Raw genomic sequence first — 5,209 nt, 5'->3', positions numbered from 1 at the left:
TCAGATTTATGTCTGTGGCTTGCCTTTGTATTTTCTTAATGGTGTGTTTTTAAAAAGATTTTATTTATTTTTAAAGAGAAGGGAAGGGAGGGAGAGAGGAAGAGAAATAGATGTGCAAGAGTTACATCAATTGGTTGCCTCTTGCATGTCCACAACTGGGGACCTGGCCCACAACCCAGGCATGTACCCTGACCTGGGATTGAACCAGCAACCTTTCAGTTTGCAAGATGATGTACAACCTGCTGAGCCACACCAGTCAGAGCAATGATGTCTTTTTAAGTGAAAAAGTTTTAAATTTTGATGAAGTCTAATGTATTAGTTTTTTCTTCATAAACTTTTTGTGTCTTATCTAAAAAATTTTTACCTTCCTATGGTCACAAAATCTCTCTCTTATGTTTTCTTCTAGAGGCTTTATAGTTTAATTTTTACATTTATGTTTAAGACCCATTTCTAGTTATATTTTGTGTGAATTCTGGGTACAATTTTTCCCAGTCCCTGCATATGGATCAAGTTGTTCAAACATCCTTTGTTGATAAACTTTCCTTTCCTCATTCAATTACATTGTCAAAAATCAGCTGAGCACATGTAAGCATCATGATTTTTAATATTATTAGAACTAAATGTTCCCATATCAGGCTGTACACACTGCTGACCTCCTCTCCTTAGAGAGTCTGTAAGACAGATCAAGCTGATACTCAGCGCAGGAACCTATGTCTAACATTTGTTGTTGTGCTCAATACATGGCATGATGTTTTCTGCACCTCTGGATTATTTGCTTTATTTTCCTGCAGACTCATAATGATATACTGTGTGGTGTGTCTTTGTGATAGAAGAGGGAAGAGGCTTTCTGCGTACTGTTGTGACTTCTTGCAGTCCGTGTGACTGTGGACCTTTGCTAATATATATATTCTATTTATATAGAAAATGATTTTATTATTATTATTATTATTATTATTATTATTATTATCAGCTTCTAGCTTGAGATTATGGGGAATACAGGTCATGTCTGTAAATGTCATTTAGATTTGTAAAGCATCTAACTTAGGGTCCTGAGCATGTGTGAAATTTAGTCAACAGCCTTGAGGTTACAGCAAATTCATCCTCCCTCAGTTTCCTCATCTATATAATAACATGAGGGCTCATCTCTATTTAGTTCAATTCAGTTCAGAACCATGGCTGTTAACATAAAGAAAGACCATCTGACTGTGGCCAGGGAAGGAGACATAACATTCAACCAGACTGATTTGGTTTTCCTGGAGACTATCAATGTGTAACATCTAGGACAGACCATGTTTGGCCTTTGTTCATATCACTTATCTTTTGGATCAATATTACTCCGAATAGTCCTCTGACTGACTGGAATTAAAGGAACTGCCTCATATCTATCTATGATTTGTGCCTGTAGACCTGGGCAATATCTCTATGTACAGTCTAGTACTGACACCCTAGCTCAGGAAAATTCTGTCCCCTCCCTACTCTCCACCTTACATACTGGGAAACCCTCTAATGAGCACTGAGGGTGACAGGGAATGGAGAGTGAAGGGAAGAAATGTCATGAAGTGGTGACACGTGCTCAAGGTGAGATGGAAGATATGTGGATATTGTTGCCTGACCACCCAACGGAAGTGGCCCATGTTGCCATGGTGATGGAGGTGTGTTGCCACTAAGTGCATGAGCAGATCCCACGTTTCAAAGAGCTGCTCGTTAGTGCCACTGCCTTCTCTGAGTTGCTGCTCCCCTGAGTCTCTGCTTGGCCCTCGCTGTCCTGATCTTTGTTGACGAATGGTTGTCCTTCACAGAGAAATTACTAAGAGCACTCTAATTAATGAATGTGCTAATTACTCTTCCCTGTGCTCAGCACATTTGTCTGACCAGCCTGTCACACTCAGATAAGTGCAGCATATGTGCAAGCACTAAGAGCACTGGAGCAGGGGTCTGGGGGGAGCACGGCTCACACCTTGTAGCTATGGGGCAGTTCTTGTTAAATTACCTTTACTAACGGTCAAGTGTCTGGGGAATATGTTATTTTTCTGGGAAATGTATATGCTTTCTTTTCTTTTTATAAAAAAAATCTTTCTTTAGGGGCTGAGGAACCATTGCTTAATTCATGAGCCTCTGAGGGGACTGCCCAGCACAGGTGGAGGAGAACCAGGGAGTCCCCAGTTATGAAAACTATTCCAAAAGCAGTTTCTGGGGATGGGGGGTAGTTAAAACCTAGACTTTGAAGCTACACAGGTCTGGGTTTGAGTCCCAGTTCTGCTCTGTACTGCAGGTATGTCCTTAGGCATGCAGCTTAAGCTGTCTGAACCTCATTTGCATCCTTTGGCAATGGGAGGTAGGAATAATTTGTAGCCCTATGGTTGTGGTGAAGAGCAAATACACAAGCAATGTCCCTAGGACTCAGTGTCTCAGAGCCTTGGGTCCCAGGCTTGGTCTGGTTGAGTGCTGCCTGCAGAAAGCCAGTGACTGCACGGCTGGAGACCCCCCTGTTAGAGATCTAGGATCTGGCACAGGCTGCTGCTCCCCTCCCCTGCTGCCCAGTCCTTGCCCTCTTTTTTTCTGTCTCAGCAGCTTTCTGTTGAGATGAATGCCATTTCCAGAGGCTTCACCTCTGATAAGTGTCCCTCTGCACTGCAGCCAGAATCTTAATGTGTGCCCTGGAATTTAATGGCCAACTCAGCTGAGTATTAAAATGCTCTTCCTGGAGAAGTGGGCTCATTCCACCACATGTGCTGTCCACTCTGGCAGGTGACTCCAGAGTCTCAGCTGTGGGCGTCCCATCACAGGAAGGCTGCAGCTACTGGTCTCCTACCAGACCCCTTTACCAGGTGCTAATGTGGAAATGACTGCTCCCCACGCCTGCCCTTTGTAGGCTCCTGGAGGCTTGGAAAACAAGCAGGAGGCTGCCCCTTCCTGCCTCTCTGAATTCTACAGAGTTGGCAAGATTCCCAGTGGCATCTGGGCAGACCATGTTGGATCCATTCATGTGTTTTCAGTGTACTTGCAGATCAGGGCACACATGCACACACCATAAACATAAACACCAGGCAGGAGGGCCTTACATACACCAGACTATAGGACAGATAACCTTCTTTAAAAACTGGGCATTTCACCCTGCCTGATGTGGTTCAGTTGGTTGGAGCATTGTCCTGTACAATCAGTCACCATACATACCCCGGTTGTGGGTTCAGCTCTCTGGTTGGGGCACATAGGGGAGGCAACCAATCTATGTTTCTTTCTCATCTGATATTTCTCTCTCTCCAATCAGTAAACATATTTTTAAAAACTGGGCATTTTAATATGGGATTCTAAGTAGTGGACAGTCATGATATGATAACAGATGTACCCAGTACTCCTTCCAACTCTCCAAACTTTCTTTAGGGAACAATCTCCCTCAACCATGTGACAACTATGAAGATGACCAGGTTCCTTCATGTTCCTTCCATTGGGTTGTCTTGAGAATGGATATCTGATTAGCTGGGGCCAATGAGATAGTCCTAAGAACTTAGAGGAATGAAGTGAGTCTTTCGTAGGTGACAGAAGTTGTGAGATGTAATACTCCAGAGTAGGAGGTGGGCATATTGTCCCCTATGTGAAGAAAACTGGTCTGTGGAGAGAAAAAGGCTGACAAACTAAAGAAAGCTGAGAGAGAAAAAGAATTTGAGAGATAGAACCGAGAGAGAGAGAGAGAGAGAGAGAGAGAGAGAGAGAGAGAAACCCCTGGCTTTAAGGACCAACCACCTCTCTACTCTTATCAACTTTTGTTTGTTCAGGTCCTTGGATTCTTTGAGCCAATAAATTTCCATTTTTCCCCAAGTTAGTTTGAGCTATGATTCTATTGTTTGCAATCAGAGCACATTTAAGGGGACTGGCCTTTACTTTGAATACCTTGTTGCCAAGTTATGATAGCTGTTGGCAGGCTAACTCTTTGTAGGGGTCAGACTCCTTGTCTACTAGTATCCAAGCATCCCTGAAACTTAGCAAACTTCCACACAAATGAGGTCTCTTTAAGGAGATCACAAAAGTCTTGCTAGTGCTAGGCACTTGGCGGGTACTCAAGTGTCACAATCAGCCAGAACTGCCCTTGCCACGGGCCTCTGTGCACCCTTGTTGGCACGCTGCCTCTGCAGGGCTCATTCTCCCTAAGTGGAGCTGGGGCACTCTAGCTGGCCTCTGCTGCCTTCCGTACGAGAGTTGTAAGACTGTTTCCCCACACTGGCCTCTCCTACACCACTAGGCATACTGGCCAATGTTCTCTTTCTAAGTGAGCTTTTGCTAAAAGCTCCTCTTAAAAAAAAGATTTCACTTATTTATTTTTAGAGAGAAGGAAAGGAGAAAGGGAGAGAAACATCAAAGTGTGGTTGCCCCTCACATGCTCCCTACTGAGGACCTGGCCTGCATCCCAGATATTTGCCCTAGACTGGAAATCAAACCACTGAATCTTTGGTTCATAGGCCGCATTCAATCCACTGAGCCACACCAGCCGGGGTGCTAAAAGTTCCTTTTAATCACTGCCAAATGGTTGTTGAGTCCAGACTCAAAAATGAAGATTGCAGGAATCTTGCATTTTTTCTGTAACTTCCAAGGGGTTGTCATTTACCAGAGAAAGCTGCTCTGTAACTGCCAGGCGACCACCTACTTCACCCAGCAGGTCTACCCTCATACCTTCTCTGTACTCTTGTCATTATGTTGAGAAGACTCCAGGGAAGGTGTCTACACAATTGCCTCATGGGAGCCAGTTGCAGGGTTTAATAATACCTCCTGTTTGGAAGTTTTCTTTAGGTTTCACCTGCAACCCCATTTCTCCCCCTTATCTGAATTCTTTGGTTGACTTTTAATTCTCTTGTTGCTTTCAACTGTTTCTTCTCCTCCTCATTCATTCATTTATCCAGGCCTTATTACTGGGGTGCTACTGTGGACCCTGCCACGTGTTAAGTATTCTTCCCCTACCCCTAGGAATTCTACAAAAGAAAGGCAGTGCTCAGGACACAGATCTTTTTGGTGCTCTATAAATAAAAAACAAGTTTTACTTTTCTTTCCTTCCACTCCTTTCCCGAGCCCTGCTTCCCCTGGCAGGTCACACTGAGCCAGGGCACTTTGGTGCCTAGTTAAAAAAGAAGAAGAAGGCACTGTGTAATTGTGCTGGGACCTTCAGAAATTCTAATGATGAAAGAGACTGCAGGCCCTCACTTCCCCTTCCTGCACAGTG

The sequence above is a fragment of the Artibeus jamaicensis genome, unplaced genomic scaffold (assembly GCF_021234435.1).
Source record: "Artibeus jamaicensis isolate MK-2021 breed Jamaican fruit bat unplaced genomic scaffold, CSHL_Jam_final contig_793, whole genome shotgun sequence".
Classification (NCBI taxonomy): domain Eukaryota; kingdom Metazoa; phylum Chordata; class Mammalia; order Chiroptera; family Phyllostomidae; genus Artibeus; species Artibeus jamaicensis.
The sequence above is the reverse complement of the archived record's forward strand: the minus strand, read 5'-3'. Positions refer to the sequence as shown.